The sequence below is a fragment of the Carassius gibelio genome, chromosome B14 (genome assembly GCF_023724105.1).
Source record: "Carassius gibelio isolate Cgi1373 ecotype wild population from Czech Republic chromosome B14, carGib1.2-hapl.c, whole genome shotgun sequence".
Taxonomy (NCBI): domain Eukaryota; kingdom Metazoa; phylum Chordata; class Actinopteri; order Cypriniformes; family Cyprinidae; genus Carassius; species Carassius gibelio.
In genome coordinates, this window is record NC_068409.1 from 15,139,799 (window position 1) to 15,161,775 (window position 21,977).

The following is a 21,977-nucleotide window of genomic DNA, read 5'->3' on the forward strand; positions in this document are numbered from 1 at the left end:
AGCGGTAGATTGGAACGTTGTTCCACGATCAACAAGGATGTTGATCCAGGAACATGTTGTACTTGTTCAAATCACGTTCACCCTAAATACACCTAGAGAGAAGTGGTATTTCAATATCTATATATTATATAACATATGGCAAAACAAAACAAAAGTAATAATAGTAATATATAAATATTGTGACGGCGTGAAGAAGCACGACACGAGGGTCAAGGTAAGTTCCCCGAAGGGTGGATTTTATTGAGGTGGTGTAGGGAAAAATAGCCAACGTGAGGGGTTTCCGGTGCTCAGTGCTCAGCCTCCTCTTCCTCCTTTGGTGGTCAGTGCTGTGTGGGTCCGTGAGGTCCGTGTCTTTAACGGGCTGGCGGACACACGTTGCTGTCTGGAGGGGAAACACAGAAAAGTGTAAGCTGAGTCTTCTGGAGACATCTGTCACTTCTGTATTCGACGACGCTGCTTATAAAGCCCGTTTCCAATGGGCTGCAGGTGTGACCGCTCAGCCCGTAATGAGCAGGTGCAGGCGTGTCTGTTCTGTTTCCAGGGCGACGCTGATGAGTGCTCGGGCCACGCATCACAATATATATATATATATATATATATATATATATATATATATATATATATATATATATTAAAGTTACAACTTTTGGGCATTAACACGTGATTAATTCCAAATTTTTAACACATTAAAATGATCTAATGCAAATAAACTACTTAAGCATGTGAAGTTGCGTCATTAATGTATTTCACCACATGCAGTTAGATGATCTTGAAAGTCAGGAGTTAATCATTCAGAGAATCTACAAAGGCACAAGCACCTGAAACCCGGTAGGTAAGAGTGTCTCTCATTTTAAGCTAAACTGTGGAAATAAATGCACCAGTAAGCCTATGCGTTCCAAAACAAATGTAAAGAAATTTAAAGAAAACCAGGCTTATGATTACATCAGAGATGAGAGAGAGAATAGACTCACATTGTGTTTTCAGTAACTTTTTTAATATGGTTAGAATCCATGTGCAGAATTTTATTAAAGGTCAAAGCTTTAAACAGATGTCGATAAACAGGCAGAGGGTCAAAACCAGAGAGGCAAGCTTGGTAAGGCAGATGAACTGGCAATACTTCATGATTAGCAATTGAACAGGTCTGAGTTTATATGGAAGTCAAACAGGAAGTTTAAGCAGTGGAAGCAGAGGAAGTGTAGAGCACGGTCAGTACTTAGGCGTGGGCTCCCTCTGCTGGCTTGGTGTTACAGAACCCCCTCCCCTAGGAGCGACCCCTTGGAGCTCGATGTGGATGTCCCCGTGGTCTAGGTGCTGGGCATCTGGGACTGGCTTGTTGAAACTCTTCGATGAGTGATGGATCCAGAATCTCCCGGGCGGCTACCCATGACCTCTCCTCAGGTCCATAGCCCTCCCAGTCCCCCAGATACTGGAGCTGCCCCCCTCTTCGTCTTGAGTCCAGTAACACATTCACCCTATATGCAGGAGCTTTATCAAGGTTCAGTGGTAGTGGACGTTCTGGGGCTTCATGTCCAGGGTCAGCTCCCCAGTGGACAGGTTTGAGAAAGGACACATGGAAAAAGAGGGAGAGATACGATAGTTAGCAGAAAGCTTCAACTGGTATGTTACATCATTGACCTGTCTTATTATCTTGAAAGGACCAACATACTTGGGACTAAGCTTCCTGCTTGGTAGCTACAACTCGATGTTCTTTGTAGAGAGCCAGACCCATTTTCCTGGTTGTTGGGAGGGTGTGGGCAATGTTGTCGGTTTGCTTGGAATTCCTGTGTTTTCACAGATCCCTGTAGATGGACATGAGCATTGTCTCACACCCTCTCACTACATTGAATCCAGCTGTCCACTGCACGAACTGAAGAGGGATCGCCAGACCATAGGAACTGAGTGGTTGGAATCCTTGGATGGACTGGAAAGGGGTTAGACCTGTAGAGGAGTGAGTAAGGGAGGTTTGTACATATTCTGCCCATGCGAAGAACTCAGACAATCTGTGTTGTTCCCAGCTGCAGTAGTTTTGGAGGTATCTTACTACCTCCTGGTTGAGTCATTCGGCTCGTCTGTTGGCTTGTGGGTGATATCCTGAACTTAAGCTGACATTGATATCCAACTGATTGCAGAATGCCCTCCAGACCTGAGAAGTGTATTGAGTACCTTGGTCACTGACTATGTCCTCTGGTAGTCCATATATCTGAAAGATGTGTTGGAAGAGGGTTTGCGCAGTTTCCATGGCTGTGGGCAGTTTGGCTTGTGGAACGAGATGGCAGGACTTGGAGAAAAGGTCAATGATAAAGAGGATCGTAGTAGTATTATTGGATGCTGGAAGGTCAGTGATGAAGTCGATAGACAGGTGGGACTATGGTCGTTGAAGAATAGGCAACGATTTGAGGAGACCTGAAGGTAATTCCTTTGGGATTTTTGACTGAGCACAGATCTGACAGGACTTAACATATCTAGTGATATCTCGTGCCATGTTATTGCACCAGAAAGAGTTTTGCATGAGCTGGAGAGTTCGAGAGATACCAGGAAGACCTGAGCAGAGAGAAGTGTGAACCCATTGCATGATTTGAAGTCCTAAAGCTTGAGGTACATAATGCTTGGTGAGGTGTTTACTAGTAAACAGAGGTGGGTAGTAACGAGTTACATTTACTTCGTTACATTTACTTTAGTAATTTTTCGTGGTAACTAATACTTTTCGGAGTATATTTAAAGATGGGTACTTTATACTCTTACTTGAGTAAATTTTTGGGGAAAAATCTGTACTTTTACTTCGTTACTGTGGGCGACGCCCCTCTCGTTACTTTATCTTCATGCAATAAATGTTATAAATGCTATAAATGCTTCAGTTTATTCCAAACGCGCCGTCTACTTTTCTCTGGGCAATGAGCGATGCCCATTCGCGAATGATTCATTCTTTTGAGTCAATTCTGTTCAAAGGCTTGATGAAACCAATTGGCAAGCGAGTGAATCGGTTCGTGAATCAGTTTGAATGAGTCGTTCAGTTCCCTGCCGCACGCGCTGAGCCTGAGCGTCTGAAGCGGTTCACTCAGAGAGCTGTAACGTTTAAGATCATCAGCAGCGTTGAAAACGGGGCTATGGAACTTCACTGAATTGAAAGCAAATCTGCAAAAGCCATTCTTTGCTTGCGATGGAGATCCTTATTAGATGAACGCGTGTGCTGTCTACTGTTTAACAGGTAATAACTTGGGCTACATTCGATTACAGTACATGATACCACTGTTACATTAGTTTGTTGTACGTGTGTGGCTTATAACAGAGGGGATTCAAGTTGAATGCATCTTCCAAAAGACAAAAAATAGCCGATTAAGATTTTATTAATTTTAATACAATCACACCGGTACGAGTATGTTCAGCGAGTCATATCATCAGCTGCTAAATTCAGATCTGTGATCGCTTGCTGGCGCTGAGCCAGAGACAGACGCGTTTTTAAAGCGCTGCACATTAACCAATCACACACGGTTTTGTTGAGCTTTTGAATGCAATGGCCAATCAGAGGTGTTCCGATGAGTCATCGCTGAAATGTCTGTGCTTCCTTCACTCGCTTACTGACTGAATACCTCTTCCTGGCTAATTCTCTCGTCAGAAACAACAAAGTGCAGATGTGTGTACGAATCTATAATTAAGATATTGATTTCACAGTGTTAACAGTTTCAGTGATTTTAATGGGAGTTTCTGAGAGTGATTGAACTCTAGACTGTCAGTGAAAATGATCTTTAATAATGTAAATGTTATTTGCTCTCTTTCTGAACAATGAAAGATTAGTAGCAATATTTATATCACATTAACTTTCAATGTTAAATTCACATTTAATATAAAGTCAGTTGTATTAAAAATATGTTATGGCATGACATCTCTGTTAATTAAGTAAACAGACAGGGTTTTATAATAAATTACATAAATTGGAGTAAAGCCTGATGAAATATATACATTTACACACACACACACACACACACACACACACACACACACACACACACACACATACATTACATACATTTTATCTATATATCTAAATAAAAATAGGCTCCGTATATATGACCCAAAGTAACTAGTAACTAACTACTTGAGTAGATTTTTTATCCGATACTCTTTTACTCTTACTCAAGTAACTATTCAAGACTAGTACTTTTACTTTTACTTGAGTAAATATTTCTAGAATTACTTTTACTTTTACTTGAGTAAAGTTTTTGGGTACTCTACCCACCTCTGCTAGTAAAGTATCTTTTGTTAGACATGATGTCCTGATAGATGGGATTCAGGGTGGCTCCAGAGTCAATCATCACTGTGAGGTCGAGATAGAGAGAGAGAGAGAGAGAGAGAGAGAGAGAGAGAGAGAGAGAGAGAGTACCAATTCTTAAGGTGACAATATTTACCCGGGGATTGGTTTGAAGCTTGTGGGTGCTTCCTAAACAGCGGTGGCCTGCTTCACCACACTAAAAATACAATCGATGATGATGTCTTTGTTGTCTCTCATTCTCAAATAGTTGGGACGTGTTGATTTGCATGTGTCCTTCGGGAGAAGACACTTCATTACAAATATTATGTGATTGTTTCTGAAAAACATGAGTAGGAATGGAACAGCTGCATTGCCATAATATCCAAACTATGTTTCTCAGCTGACAGCTGGATAAAGCAAACCAATGTCTTGCTGGTAAAGTTTTAGTGTACAGTATGAGGACTGTAATCAAGGTGATCTAAAGGTAATGTTGATTTAAATATGATAATCTTGTACCATAATGATGTAAACATACAAAGAGTAAGAAAATGTATTGCATTCATTGTAATTAACAACATGAAGTGTATTAAACACCATATAACATCAAGGTTTCCCAAACTGGTGTTCATAAAGGAACTGCAGGGGGTTTGTGAATAAATGAAAAGCTAACAATTAATTAATAAATCATAAGTCATGTAAAATTCAAATGAATAATTCTAAAATAACAATCACTTATTAAAAAAATTAATTATTTTATTTGCCTACATGCCATATGACCATTAACCATTAACTGAAGCAGGAACACATGTTACAGTGCCACCCATTAACACCATCAAGACATCGAAAATAGCTGGTTGACCACCCCTTTAAAGTAAATGCATCAGATTAAAACGGTTCAGATGACAAAAAGCTTGGGAATGTCTGCATTACATAATGTGTTTGAAACACAAAATACTTTCAATAATACATAATAATACATAGTTAACCTACAAAAAACAAAAACAAAAAAAAAATATGAAAAAGAGAAATTAGGAATAATCAATAAATTATGAATAATTTATAGCTATTGTGTGAATGTATAATGTAATCTATAAAAAAGTAACTGTAGTCTGATAACGAGTCTTTTATAATGTCATTTAATCTGATTACAAGTACTTAATTTTTGGAATCTGATTCCATAATCCAACTCATGCAATCAGTTACTACCCATATATATTACAGTTATACTGTATATTTATTTGGATCAAATCAATACAGCCTTGGTGAGCAGAAAACGACTTCTTAAACTTCATTATATCAACATATACATGTTTACCTCAGTTCTGACTACTGAAACATTTTCATTACATTAATGTATAATGTTCTTTTTCTCACTCACACCTGCAAAACTTTTTTTTTAACTGTTCTGTGTGTGTTCATTAAGTAACCTGAATTAGATCAAGTGAGTGATAAAACATTATTAATATATTCAGAATCAGAATCACAATGATCTTTATTGCCAGGTATGTTTACACATACAAGGAAATTGTTTTCATGGCAGAAGCTTCCACAGTGCAACAGAATGACAGTGATCCAAAAAAAAAAAAAAAAAAAAAAAAAAAACACAGATTGCAACAGATGTTCATTAGATGGATTGCCTTGAGGGAAGAAACTGTTCCTGTGTCTGGTCGTTCTGGTGCTCAGAACTCTGTAGCGTCGACCAGATGTCAAAAGTTCAAAGAGGGAGTGTGTTGGATGTGAGAGGTCCAGAGTAATTTTACTAGCACTTTTGCTCACTCTGGATGAGTACAGTTCTTGGAGAGTGGGGAGGGTTGTACCTGTGAATAATCACTCAGCAGTCTGGACTCCCCTCTGTAGTCTTCTGAGATCAGATTTGGTAGCTGACCTGAACAAGAGAGTTATTGAAGTGCAGAGGACAGATTCAGAGGATAGAGGTGTGAATGGATGTGTGGAGAGGTGTTCTGGGTGGGTGTTTTTTTTTTCTTCTTTTTTTTGCAGTAAAACTCATTCAGATCATCTGCCAGTTGTTGATTCTCCACAGTTCTGGGGGATGGTAGTTGGTGATCTCTTTCAGACCTTTCCACACTGATGTCGCTGGAAGTAAATCTTTTCAGAATAATTCCTCCTTTCCATCCTGATCTCCTTTTCAAGTGTGAATTTTGTCTGTGTATACAAGACACTGTCCCCCTTCCTGTAAGCATCTTCTTTGGCCTTACGGAGCTGTCTGAGTTTTGCAGTGAATTATGACTTGTTATATTTGTAGGTTAAATGAGACTTGGTAGGAATGTACATGTCTTCAGATAAACTGATATAAGATGTTACAGTCTCTATAAGCTTGTCCAGTTGGTGGCAGCAGCTTAAAAAAACCATCCAATCAGTGAAAACAAGCTTGTAAATCCTGATATGATTCATTAGTCCATCTTTTTACAGTCCTTATACAGGTTTAGCTGATTACAGCATCTGTCTTTAGGTCGGTATAAAAACTAAACAGTGATCAAAGAGACCAGATTTGCTTTATTAAAGTCCCCAAGAATTATTAAAACAGAGTCCGGGTGTTCTGTGTCTGTGATCTGATCATCGAGTTGTTGTAGAGCTCATGTATGCTTGCAGAGAATGAACAAGCAAAACTCAAAACATATAAACAACTGTAATATCTTCAAGATATTCGTTTAGTTTTGGTAGCATTGCATTCAACATTGAGCAAAGCACAGGACTAATTGTAATAAATAAATAAACAAACAATGAAAAAGATACCTTGTTTTGAGGAAAGCGGAGGTTCTGATGCTGAGGCGAACACCTTATCTACTATAAACAGACAGTGTTGAAAGAACTGGTCCTGAAGACTGGCCATCATCTGTTCCTGAAAGTGCTGACAGCATTGCTCCAAAAACGTACAGTCCTTTAGTTCAGCGCAGGTGCCTGAGACAGTGAATATGGGAACGCTATCTTTTTCGGTTCTGATTAAACATGTCTTTGACACTGACACATTGGTTTTTCAGAAGCCAATGGAGCTGTTTTGCATAGTGTAATGATTTGAGACTTTACAGTTAGAGCAATAATGAATAAACAAACAAATAAACAAACAAACCACTACAGATGTTCACCGCTGATAGGAGTGTGGGTGTCTTTGAAGCAGCAGTAATAATGCTGCAGAGGTCTTTGATATCAGGGTTTCTCACTCATGCATCCGCTTAATTAAGAGTGGTGGCAGCTACTTCCTCATGGCCTATTTCAGGGCATGAAATTGTTTGTCATCATGACATGTCATTCCAGACATAAAATATCATTCATTGGCTTCAAGTGTGCTCTGCTAACATGTTATTTACAATGTGACCTGTTCCATCATGTGTCTGAGAAGGAATCTTTTTTTTTTTTTTTTTTTAACAGAATTATATTTATTGGGGCTATTTGGCTTTTCACGTTTCTATGGAAGACTTTTTTTTTTTGTTTCTGCATAAAATAAAAAATAATAATAATTCAAGTTTGACTAAAACAATTGTAACATCTCACAATATACTTTTTTATATTAGATTTGTGAGGTATACATTCAAAATTGTGAGAAAGTAAGAAGTAAGAATTTAGAACAGAAGTCTAAATTCTGAAATTTTCTCACAATTTTTTTTAATGTGAGGTATAAACTTGCAATTGCGAGCTATAAAGTCCAATTTTAAGGGGGGGAAATACGATGTTCTCAGAATTGTGAGTTTGTCACACAATTCTAATGTACTGTAATAACATGCAATTGTGACTTACTGTATATAGTCAGAATTGTTAGATGTAAACTTGCAATTCTGAGAAAAGTTACAATTTCGAGGTATGCATATTAAATAATATAAAAAATAAAATATTATTTTTTTTTTTTTTATTAATGTTTCATTTTGATAGGTGTTATTGTAAAATGTTCATGTATTTTTTTATTCCTTTACAAATCATAGTTTGGATTATTTATTTTTTTTAAACAAAATGTTAAATGCTCTTTATGTTGTTAATTACAAGTTGAAAATATTGTCTTGTTCTTTGTATTTTTATATCAGTGTGGTTAATATAAAATTAAACTTTATATCAATATGATAAATGAGTTAGGTCAAAAGTAATCTGAATTTAATCAAAAAGATATTCTATATTAATAAATTTATATTAATCAGTACACTAACACTCACACTTTCAGTTCAAATGGGCTATTTAGTCTTATTGTTGAGCTTTCGGATGCAGTGATGAATCTTCAAAAGAAGCAGAAAAAAACTTGTTTGTTATATGCAATTTACTCCATTTTAGCATCCATAAAATCAAGCTGACCCTTCCAGGGATGAATCATTTTGGAAATCAGGTTTCTCACCCATGACAAGATGAAACATTTGTGAGCACACTGTGTGTGTGCTGATGGTATTTTTCTAGGGGGTGGCATCAAATGTGTATGAACAGCTTCCTGAAAATGATTCAGTCAAAAGGTTCTAAGAAACCATTTGAAGCATGCCATTTTAAAGGGAAACAGAAAATTGCTTTCTTTTTTAAACATCTCACAGCTGTGGCATAGCATTGGTCAATTTGAACATGCTTACTTATATATATATATATATATATATATATATATATATATATATATATATATATATATATATATATATATATATATATATATATATATATATATATATATATACAGCTTTCAATAAAGAACTGGGTGTAATACAAAATGTAACATAGTAAGGGTGATGACATATTTACAATTTATTTACTTCACATTGGCTCAAAATCAGTAAGTAGCTTATAGTAAATAAACATATTTTACTATTGCTGACATACTCCTGATTCTCCTTAAAATCACCTGTGTTTTTACAGTGTTGTCAGTTTAGGCAATGAAGATAAAGATAGACCTGGTTTATTCTAAATATATTTTACAGTATGCTGATAATATGGTGACATCCCTGCATGCTCTAATGATTCATAGTATCTTTAGATATTTTATGTTATGTTAGTTTAATTAATCTATTTTATTCATTTATTTATGTACTGGTGGAAAGCAAGGTGGAGGCTGATAGAAATATTTCCAGAAGCATATCAAAAGACGTAGTGAGAGGGTGGGGGGTTAGAGCGATATTTTATCTCCTTCCACAGAGACCATCTTCTCTCATGCCAAACGCTTTGTAGTGTCCGGAGTGTGTTGTATACTTTAGAGACCCATCTGCAGTAGAAGTCTCATAGTAAATGTCTGCCTGGAATGTATAGGCTCCCCTCTTATATCTAAATGGGGCATTCAAACCCAACTGTCGGTAACAAAATATCACTGTATGTATTTCAAAATATAATTCCAATTAGAATAATTTTGATGCAATCGCAGGACCTTAATGCCCCCCCCCCCCCCCCCCCCCAAAAAAAGAACAAAAAACAAAACAAAATGACAAATCTTCAAAAATCTGCAAAATGGACAAACCCAAAAACACCACAAGTTGTAAATGTTATTAATTGTATTTTATTTATTATATTTATTCATTTAAGTTGTAAATAACATTATTGAAAAAAAAAAAAAGATTCTTCATCGGAACAGATTTGGAGAAACTGAGCCTTACATTATTTGTTCACCAATGGAACTCTGAAGTGAATGGGTGCCATCAGAATGAGAGTTCAAACACCTGGGGCCTGTACCATGATGGTAGCTGAACAAATTCAGAGTTACAGGATTTGTTTTGAGTTGACAAAACCAAACCTCTCCAATCCGGCTTTGTTGGTACTATGATGCTGTTCATCAACTTTCTTTGTCAATTCAGGTTTTGATCCTGAGTTTGTGGAGCGCATGCACATGAATGTGTGACATGACTTGTGAACAGCCAATCACGAGCCTTGCAACACAAAGCATGTTTGATTTACTTCTCGTGAGAGACCCAGCGAGATTCGAAACTAAAGGTTAAAGGTTTTGCTAAAGGTTAAGAGATTGAAGAATATGACAAATTTAAATGTCATATGAAAAATGGAGGAATAATAAAATAAATGATCTTGTTCCATCAGTGTAGTCCCAAGTGAAACTTGTTAACTTAGTTTATACATTTGAAAATATATAGTGATAGAGACATGAACATCTAAGTTCAGATTTGTTAATTTTTAAAATAGTGCAATCTTTTGATTCTATAGCTTATTTATATTACATGATCCTTATACATTAATATTTATTTAAAATAATTTCATAATAACTATTAAACTAAAATTGCTTGTGTGTAAGAGATAAATAATAATATGAATCACAATAATTATATAAATCATAAAATGACTCAGTTATTATCATTAAAGCCAGACTTCTATTTACTTACTTCTTTTACTATACTTCTTTTACATCTGATTGGTTCACCTTCAGTTTGAGATCTCTAACCCAGAACATAACCTGCCCTGGAGCAGGTTAGCCGTGCAGCGTAAGATACCATGGCAACGAACACCGATTAAAGCCCAGCTACTTTCATAGTACCTAAAACCCAGGGTTGGCGGAAACTAAGTTGAAACATAGCTGGCTAGCCACCTAATCCAGCTTCATGGTACAGGCCCCTGATGAAAACATCACAATAATAGACAAATAATGCATACAACTTCAATCCAACATCTTTGCGAACAGAAATGTTGTGTTTTTGTAATAAACAAATCCATCATTTTGATGTCTTTAACTTTGTTTCTGGCTTAAATAAAGGTAATCTAAAGCAGGTTTCTCCAGTAAAGAAGTCATCTCGTCTGAATTCAGGAGGAAAATATGCACAGATCAAGAGAAAACGGCTCCGAATTGTGCTAAAAAATGCATTTTTATGTAAGAGGACAATCGGGAATTAATTTTTTCATCAGCTGTTTTCATCAACCGATTCAATCATTTCCATCAACCCAAAAACCGACAATGCAATACATAATTCAAAATAAAGGTCCTATGAAAAATCATATGTAAAATTGTACAAATCTTTACAAATCTGAGACACTTTTTTTTTTTATGCTGTTTTAGTTTTAAAGCATGCATGGTTAGCAATCTTCTTTATACATATGAACTTTTTCACCATTATCTGTTCTAACTTCTTTTTATTTTGCTGAAACACATCAGTGACCTTAAGCCTGGGTGTTATCAAAGTCATCACACCAGTCATCGCCTCCCGTCCACACACCTTACCGGCCTGCAGCAGTGTTACTTGCTGACTTCACTTGTCCCAGCAGCAAGACACCGTACCCGCTTCTCCCATCCTTGGCTGTGTGACCAATTAATTCATCTATCATTAAAGAACTACTGTGAAATCCCCTGATGTGTTCAAGGTTGCTATGACTGTCTGCACTGATGAAAACTGAGAGTGCAAAAAAAAAAACTGGGTGAGAACTGGGTGTCTGGTGAACACTTACATCACCAAACAGGCTCCTGAGGTGGAAGCAGACCCCGATGAGGGAGAGAAAGAGAAAATAGGATTTTTCTCTCTTTTAAACTTCTTCCACTCACAGACCTTAGAGGCCCCTGTGTGGGCCTTCAAATGATTCCACCCATATGCTCCTTGTCGTCTGCTCAAGAGGAATAAAGAATTGAGGATCTGTCATATGTCTCTGCAGTGCTGAGGCAAGACTTCATCTTCTGCAGCTTATAAGCATTGATGCCTTGTCAGTGGCCTTGTTTTCTTAGGACAGGCACCCTGGAGTGCATTAACAACCCTGATGATTTCAAACAGATCTTAATCTTGCCTAGTTTGAACCCTGCTGAGGGACATGTAGCCTGCATAGGTCACGCCAGGTAATAATTGAAGTAGCAATTACACTAGGTGCAGTGGTCGGTTCTGATATACAGTAATAGAGTGGAACGTCTCACACAGCTGTGGGGGTACTGATAAGAGTAAACGTAAAACCATACCAGATATTTTACCTTATAGCTGATTGATGTTACTTGATATTACAGGAAATAAACTCCCATGTTTTTTTTATTTGTTTTTTAAAATAACAATTAAATACAGTAATGCATTTTGTCGGTATTCTCTACTTAGTTAAGTTTCCTGTTGATAAACAATATGAGTAAAAATCCAGCTTCTCATTAGGGATCCAGCCATGGCCTCCCGAATCTCCAGCTCCACCATGACTTCCCGAGTCTCTTGCTTGCCCCGCCATGGCCACCCGAGGTTCCTTCCCCACCATGCCCCCCACCTCCCACTGTTGGTTGTTATAGGAGGGGGAAGCAGTCCTGTGACCCAGTTTTCGTCATCATGTTGATTATTACTTCGATTTCAGGTGTGTCTCCTTAGTCCCTTATTATCCTGTGTTTAAAAGCCCCAGTCCTTTCAGTTAGTTTTTGTCTGTTAAAAAATGTAATTCCACAGTTCCTGTATTGGTATCTCTTTGTTTGATGGAATTTAACTCTATGGAAGTATTCTCCTGTGTCTCCTCACTTCTTTCTCCAAGTGAATAGTGACACCTAAAAAAAGTTGGTTGTCTAGGTTTTATTATTAATATTATTTTACAATAATTAGCAATTAACCAACTAATGTGCACAACTTGGATGATTATAATATAAAAGTATATACCTCCTACATATACAATATAATCCCAATGGTCGATGGAGTTCCTCGTAAAGATAACTTCAATGGGGCTCTGTATTTATGAAAAAATGTTTCAAATGGTCATAGTCTGTAATCTCCTTTTCCTAGAGACTTACTGTAATAATTATAATAATAATAATAATAATAATAATAATAACAAAATAAAAATATTGTAAACATTTTTTTTTGTTTGTTATCTGCTGATTCCTCTTGCCACTAGTATTCTTCACAAATCTCTCTTTTTTAACCATCTGAGTTGAGATCATTATCCCAATTATTGCTAACATGTTAAGAACACCATGTTTTTACATGCAGCATGCTGAAGTATACTGTAGAATACAGGGTTTAGAAAATGCTCCGGGGCATTAGGCTAATTGTCTATAAAGCCTCTGATTCCAAAATATTCATTTGAAATGTTTCTTCCTTATCAACTAGTGACCTAGTGATCTATCTTAAAACAATTCTGGTGAGACAAAATTGGCTTTTCAGTTTCCTGCTAAAAAGACGTGCATATTCTTTGGGTAATGGTCTAACCTGTCAGACAGAAGACCTAAAAACATACATCTTCAGAGCTAAGAAGGTTCTTTTTAGCGTTATTCTGTGATGTCCACTAAAACAGGTTCATTAAAACTACAAGCGGCACAGTTGTTAGTGATAAGACAGCACTGAGACCCTTGAAATTTCATTTTTAATGCTTTGAGCTTAATAGCAGGTGTAGGTGTGCTTTGAAGAACCAATTCTCTGATTGTCAAAGCATTATATGTATCCTTTCTTGTCAGTTACTATGAAGAAAGCCCCTGCCAGTAACAGAGATATGTTTCGAAGTCTAATTTACAATTACAAAGCATATTGTTAAGAGAAAGCAAAAGAAAAGGTCAGAGAAAAAGAATATGGGATGGAATACAAAAGGCTCTACCTGCAGAAAACATAAAAGGTGACAAATAATTTATCATACAAATGCATTCTAATGAGCAGATTATCATAATAATGGACAGATCAATGAACCTAAATTAATTACTATTCCAAAAAGCAATTTCAGGAATGAGAATCCCCTAGCGAGTTCCATTATATCACACACAAATGATTTTTCCCAGATTAATTAATATCAACATGCATCCTGTGAAAATAGCTTTTGAAATACCAATTATTTTATTAATATCAAAAGGACAGAGGACTGTTGTGCACAATAAGAGGAAGATCAGTCAAAAAATGGTGTTGTCAATGTCCAATTATGCATCACATTTAAATGTTCGCTGTAAATACAAGCTAAAAAAGGAGAAACCACAACACACACACACACACACACACAGACACAAATTGTTCATGGTGGCTATGTGGCAAAGGTTAATAGAATGATCTGCTAGCAGGTGAAAGGAATTGGATAAGTCAATGATGTTAGAAATCTCCACGGACTGCCTCAGGGTGAGAACTGCTGATGGGATTGCTAACCAGCAGCAGGCTTGAGTGGTAAAATCCCTCTGTCACAGAAAAACACACTTCTTTTATAATGTTTGGCTAAGTTAGATTAGAGGATGACATGCCAAAAGCCCTCAAGCTTTCTTCAGTGCTTAAGAATATAGCTGAAGGAGCCTGGGCATTTGTGTCAGATGTCAGTTTTAGTCTTTGCTAAACTGAGCAATATTCTCTTAAACCACCTAAGCTAAATGGAAAGGACCTGTCAGTTGAAAATCCATGAAAATTTGTATTATTCTCCATACAAACAAACAAACAACAAACAAACAAACAAATACTGGTGGTCTCACTGCAATCTGTAGCCTGTGAAAGTGAAAGGTTTTGTTTGATATGGTTTTCAGGATAATTTAAATGTATTGGTTAAATTAAGATCTGTCAGTCATAGAAATCATTGGAGCTGATATTCAATTATACGTTATACCATTCCTTATTTTATTTTAATGGATATAATTTCAAAACACATCAGATATAATTGTAAAGTCTGTTAAATAAGCAGTTGTTGAGCATGCACTTATATCTTCTAAATATATTCTAAATATATTCAAATTACTATATGTGCTTTTGGCAAATGACACTATTAATATAGCTACATCAGCCTGAGCAAGATTTCTATTAACCAGCCATAATGGAACGGATCTGTCAGTTGTAAAATAAATGTTATTCACATAGTTCTCAAAAAAAAAAAAAAAAAAAAAAAAACCTTGGCTTTTTTGTACTGTAATTTGTAACCTGTCATTTTGAGCTGTAAATGGCGAGGGTTTTTGTTTGATATTTTCTAATTTGGTTTAAATGCATTGGCCAAGTTATCATATTAAGATGTTAAGTGGGAAATACTTAGAGCTGACAATCAATGTACTTTCATTATATAATTAGATTTTAATGGATGTTATTGCAAAAGGCTTTGAAAGCCTGTCTGTAAAGCATTAGTTGATCATGCAGTTTCAAACATCTCCAAATTACAGTAGGTGGATAACCAAAAGGACTAATAGGTAGACCTGATGCAGTTGGTACACTTTTTGCTTTTTCCGTTACCACACCAAAACTAGGGCAGAAAAGAAGTGATTTTTCATAAGACGTTTCTTTTACTTGTATTTTAAAATATTAATAATTAACACCCATAAGTAGGTAATATTTGCCAAAAGAAACTGCACACTGTGTTCACTGGGCTTTACACTGCTTGTGTCTGCATAGATATTACAGATAAACCTCACACATGGTTTCAGGGAATGAATCATTAAACTAAGAACAGGAACTGGAAAACAGCATGGCTCCTGTTAAAACCTCACCCTGATTGTGTCATGCAGCCCTCAGGCAGTTTTATACATCCTGGGATGGACTCTCTCACGAAGGCAAACTGCGACAACTGGGGAACAAAATTGGCGATGACAAGATATCTGCAGTTATTTTTTATTTTTTTGCTTCTCCTGGTATCTCTACAACCCTAAATGGAAATACAGTTTGACAGTGTGGCAGACAGTCTTAAACAAATATCAGTTATGAGGACATGTCAGCTTATGCAAGTGTACACAGAACAGATTTTAAGGCCATTATGTACACCATTTGAGAGGCTCATGACACATGCAGCTGGATGGAGGGTGGTTTGTGTAAGGTATTGACTTTGTGGTTTATAGTGGTTTCTAATGGTTCCAGGTTGGTAGAATGGAAGAAAAGTCTTGAGGGGGTGCTCACATCCCTACGTCTGCCATAGGCGATAACAGCTGCTATGGTTTTTGAAGTCTGCCGTCAAAACATAAAACGTTTACTCAATACGTTTGGCTATTTTGTGATAGCTCTCTAAAAAGGTCAGAGGGGAAGGGCATGTCAGTGACATATCCTTGTGAGATTCTTAGCATATACATAAATCAACATTTAGATTAGAAAATTGGCTAAAATACTAAAATACTAAAATGGGTGGCAGTGGCTCAGTGGTTCCTGTAGGTTGTCTACAAACCGGAAGGTTGGTGGTTCAATCCCTGGCTCCACCTGACCAAGTGTTGAGGTGTCCTTGAGCAAGACCCCTAACCCCAGCTGCTCCCGACATGCTGGATGGTGCCTTGCATCGCCGATACCACCGCTGTCAGTGTATGAATGAGTTGGGTGAATGTGATACAATTTTTAAAGCGCTTTGGATGGCCATGGGTCTGTTGAAAGTGCTATATAGGTACAGTCCATTTACCATAAAATGGAGACACTTGCCAGTCAGCTTGATACTTTATTAGAAGGTAAAAAAAAATACTTGATTGGTTTAACTGACCTATCAGTAAGCCCCTCCCCTCAAATGCAGATGAGCAAATGCAAATGCAGATATATAAAAATAGAAAAATTATATTATAATATATTATATTATAATATAATATAATTATAATATAAATTACTTTTATATTGAAAATAAGTCATTTTGTTTGTTTTTTCCCCCCAAATCAGTGACATCATTTATGAACTTGGCAATTAAAATAGCCTCTCCTGAAAAGTCACACCACTAATGGACAACACAGTAAGTAATACAACTGTTAAAAATAATTTCACTGTCATTGTCAATAAAATATGTGATTTAATTAAACATAAGACAATTAAAATGTGGTTTAATGGTTAGTAAGAATAATTATGGCTGGCAAATTTTCTTTCTTGCTCTGAATGTGTGACAATAGCAAGGTGCGTGCATTCAGCTTAATTTAATAAGCCTTTTTCTATGACATTTTTATACTGTCAACTTTGCTTTCTCCCCACAGACTGTAGCATTGTATGAATCTCAATCAGAAAAGCATGCATTTCGATGTTCTTTGTAACAGCAGAATTCTAAGTACACATGCGTTATTCAGTTCTCTTAACTGTGCCTTTAGGGAGCCTGCAGCCTCAATATTTTTTTTACATAATAATACTAATAATAACTTTTCTAAAAACAATTAATTATGAATGCTAAAAAACATTATACGTAAATAAAAAAATAGCTAAAAGACTCATTGAAAGACTGAATTATAAATGTAGTGTGCAGTATCCCTGACCATGTGACCAGATGATAGATATAGAAATAAATACGATGCCTCATAAGTTACATGTTTCAGTGGCAGACCTCTTGAAGCGTCAGAAAAGTTCCAGAAAAGTGGTTTTACATTTTTAATATGTCAAATCACTATTTTTATTTAAGCAACTGGGGAAAATATGTGTGATATGAAATAATCATATCTCAGTGGTGGCAGGTGTCTAGAAAGATATATCCTCAGTCAAGCAAATGATTGGATTATGCCAAAAAAAAAAAAAAAAATCTCTTGTTGATGTTGATGGAATGAGCATAAACCCAAAATGTACCTTTTTATGACACCTTTGGTTTACTTTAGGTGAGTTTGAAAAGTCTAAGAACAAGAAGCAGCTGTGTGAAGTACACCAGAGTAACTGTAATTAATTACTTGACTTTTTGGGAATTCGTAATAAGCTCAAGTATTATTAAGTAAATTATAGTTAATATAACATTTATAATGTTTCAAATTATTTACATTTTCAGTTAATGCTGTTTATTATAAATGCTGTTTTTACTTTTTAAATGCAGACTTTGTGTGCATAAAAGACTTCTTTCAAAAACATAAAAAATCTTACTAACCCCAAACTGGATAGCTTGTGGACTTTTTAAATAAATTCTTTTTATCGCTGTATCTTTACTTTAAGTGCATATATATATTTTTAAATGCCAGTCAGTCAGATATTATAAATTCTATTTTTAATCATCAAACAGAGAAACATTTTGCTTGTGTTTGAGGTGCTGTCGCTACATTGAACAGGGATTTAAGATCGATTATTTAATAAGTTAAAAATGCTGCAATATGGCCACCACCAAAAGCCATTTATGAACATGGTCAAATGTGAAGAGAGTACATATCAAAAATTGTAAATCAATAAGAACACTTTGCATTTACAGAGTTTTGGTAGGATGTTTGTCAGAATTATTCAAGAGTGGGATTTGCATACCTCTTCCTCCCAGTACTGCTTATCCATTCATTCATTATCCCTCCGGGTATAGAGCTGAATTTCTTTACTTCAACTGACAATTTTTTCCCCATCCATCTTCCTTGACAAGCAATGTGATCTGTTCCCCAATCACCCCAAAACGTCTTCTCCTCCGCTCATACAGAGGTCACATTACAGCCTGTCCATTGCAAAAATGGAATGATGGGATGATGGTGTCAGGCGGCTCAAGGGCTTATTCTCTGTCTGCGCGGCAAGAGCTAATGAGACACCACGGACCCATCAGTCACTATAAACTCACATACTCGCAATGTCACTTCAATCCCTCAAAAACAATTCAATATGGCATCTCTTTATAAGCTGCTGGCATCTCCATCCTTTGTAGTATCTTTATGATGGCGAGATTTCAGTCAAACTATCACATTCATTTAAGCACAAGGCATTCATAATGCTGAGCTCAGACATTTTTAAACTAGTCGGAGCAGGGTTTGATCGCACATGGCTCAGTATCTACAACTCTATAGCACTGGCTTAGAAATTCAAAGAGCATGGGAAGAAGATTATGAGTTGGATCTCAGTTGTGCTTTAAGAGCAGAAAGTCTTTTATCGAGTCTGCTCTGCTGTGACAGACAGCTTTGTGTCCTGTCTGCTGTTGGAAGTACCCTGTTCATTGGATGGGATAAATGCAGAGCTGTCTCATTCTGAGTGGAACAGACTCAAATTGTTCCGTGTTTGGCGTTCTGAGGGGCAGGCTGCTGCCAGGCATCAATTTTCCAGCCATCAGACATTTGATGGGAGCACACCTCTAATGCTTGTGTATTCAAGGTCTGAAAAAGAGGGAGGTAAATTACACCGCAGACACTTCTCAAATGATAGATTGTCGTTATAGATTTCTATGCGCTTCCCTGTGAGGTAGCAGTCAAATGTGGTATAATAGACAGCGCAACATGCTGTGTTATGCAAACAAAGTGTGTGGATTAAATAAAATCTTGTGAAAGAGGGGTGCTACCTGCTTTTTTTTGTCAAGATAAAACAGTGGAACTTCTGTGATTTAGGATGTACCTTGGGATGAGAGATGAGAGGCTTAGGTTGTCTTACTTCTCTCAAAGACTTAACCAAAATCTTAGATCTACAGCTTTTAAAAGATCATAAAAGCAGCTGCCCAAACCAAACGCTGTGGCAGTAAAGCTCATAAGATGAGAATATAGAGGTATGTTAGTGAAGATTTATTTGATATGTTCTTTGATATAAGTTTATCATAATCAAGAAAATATTTCAGAATTTATCAGGTTAATTTATCTTGTCTCAGAAATGCTTTAAAGCAATATATTTTAATATATATATATATATATATATATATATGCAGTCACTTTTGATCCGTTTCATGCAATCTTGTGGAATGAATGAATGAATGAAAAAAGCATACTGACCCAAAGTTCTGGAATGCTCAGTGATCATTTTGTATTTCATTTTTAAAAAGCAGGAACAGTTTAAAATTTGGGGCAACTTAAAAATATGTTGTAGATGAGTTGTGGAGAAGACAAATATTTTATCCTGTAAATAGAAACTCATGAATTTTATCTTTATTTACAGGATGAAAGTGATATGTGGCAAAGAGAAGTTCTTCACTTTTTCTTTTTCCAGTAACATGAGGTACAGCACTTTACAAGCCTAACCGAGCTGCTGAGATAACATGTACAGTTCCCAGCTTATTTCTTTTCTCACAAGTTCAGCGTTTCTTAACTCTCATCGACACTGTGCAGTAATCCTTTAGCTTAAAAGTTTACTCTCTAAATACCAGAGTTACCAAATCTTTTCTCTGTGCAATCCAGACTATGTTATTTCATCATTTGAGAAGATAGTGTTCCTGTTTAGCCCAGCCAAGGGTCCTTCACTTGGAATCGAACACGATGGAATTGCAAAACAAACTTGAGTAATGAAATCATCTCCCTCCTGTGTTGGTGAGCTTAGAGGAGTTCAGAGAGCTCTTATATCTGTGTAATCAAAGACACATCTGGCTGAATATTAACTGAGCTGCAGTGGGGTATATCCTGTTTCCACCTAATGACATGTTTGTACTCCACGCCCAAAACAAACACCAACTCTCTTTCCGTCTATATCCCTGATTGCATTTACATATTCAAATGTCCCCTCACTGCTTGTTGAGGTGACATGCATCCAATTACTGCCAATGAACATCACCTGCTCATAAACATTGTTAATCATTAAAAATTCAACTGGTGACAAAGTTATGCACTTCAGTCTATGGTGGTTTGCTATAACTGCATCATATTCATCAAAGAATATTTTGAAATATGCTGCATTACAGAAATATGCTCAGAAAAAGTGTAGTTTAATGAACACTACTGAATATTACAAACATACAGTAGATCTGATGAAAAGTTCATCAAAGATGAATATCTGAACATAAACATTGCTTTGAATCTTAACCAAATGTGTGGTATAGATATTTTATGGTACACTGTGACTGAAATTTGTTATCAGCATGTCAACATTAAAACAGAATTTGTGATAAAAATATCAAATGAAAACTCATTTTCAGGTATGTTTGGAAACTGAAGCTGAAGAACTAGAAATGACTGATATATATACAGTAAGTGGGTAGATAATCAGAGTTTGGTTATTATAAGTGACAAGCTATATAAAGCTCTAACATCAGTCACAGATTGTTATTTAATTTATTTATATTTTTTTCCAATTAAAAGTATGTATAAATAATATAAATTATTATATAATGCATTATATACATGATTTTGTATTTCAATAATTTTATATTTTGTTGACTTTTAAAAAATATTTTATTTAATGTCTCAAATTGTTGAAATTAATTAGTAGTTAATTTTAACAACACTAAACAGTTTAAGGAATTAAGAAACAATAATATCAAATAAGATTTGGTTTGCATGGTGTCACCTCTGTATATGTGCTTGTATATGTATTCATTTTACATTTATGTTATTTTCATCTTCCTGCCAGATCAACCTGTACAAAATTCCGTCAGTGTGAACAGGAGCAAGTCAAAACTGTCTGATTTTCACTACGTGAACTCACAAGAGCATTGACGAGGAGGCACTGCTGCTTATGCAAGTAATCAGATTTTTCTCCAGTTTTACACCAAAGACTGAAATGACTGAGAATGTGAATGTTATATCAAGCATGCACAGTAATACGATTTTCCAAGTCAACAAGGTGGACGATTTCCTTTTGGTGCTCAGATGAATAAATTACCTTAACTAATGGATTTTACAAAAGCTCCTGAATCTTTTTCTGACTTTAATGCAATAAATGAGTCTAATAAATGTTTTTTTCTATTAAAAAAAAATTGTACTCTTCTAGCTATTTTCACTGGGTGTTTTAAGCCAGTCTGTGCTGTTTATTTGAGTCAAAAGGAAATTTCCTTTCGAGACAGAGTTGTTAATGTGGGATTAAAAACCAAACAAGCTCTAATTCCCAAAGGGAACTGCAGTCGATGAAGCATGCGAAAGACGAACAGATGAAGGCACAAATTTCCCAGAGGAGGCAAACTTATATGACAGTATTCTGAAGTGCACATTATTAACAAATGTATTGCAAAACAGAACCAATAAATATCCACTCTTAAATGCATCAGATTATAGAAGAAAAATGTGTTATGAATGCTGTTTTATGTTAACTGGGTACTTGAGCTAAATGCTTCCTCCACTTGGTATCAAACTCTTTCTTCAGTAATATTTTCTCCCTTTAATATCTTATTGACTCAAACCAGATTA

The 21,977-nt window shown here is 36.0% G+C and overlaps 1 long non-coding RNA gene across 3 annotated transcripts; it reads left to right on the top strand.

Moving 5' to 3' along the window:
- The first annotated feature begins 659 nt into the window (after window positions 1–659).
- LOC127971931 (uncharacterized) lies at window positions 660–21,479 on the top strand. 3 transcript variants are annotated; one of them, XR_008156973.1, is made up of 3 exons: window positions 660–832; window positions 19,801–19,860; window positions 21,205–21,479. It is a non-coding gene; the product is annotated as an uncharacterized LOC127971931 (long non-coding RNA). The 3 variants fall into 3 exon arrangements; XR_008156972.1 differs by having other exon boundaries at window positions 660–828; XR_008156971.1 differs by lacking the exon at window positions 19,801–19,860 and having other exon boundaries at window positions 660–828.
- Window positions 21,480–21,977: the final 498 nt, after the last annotated feature.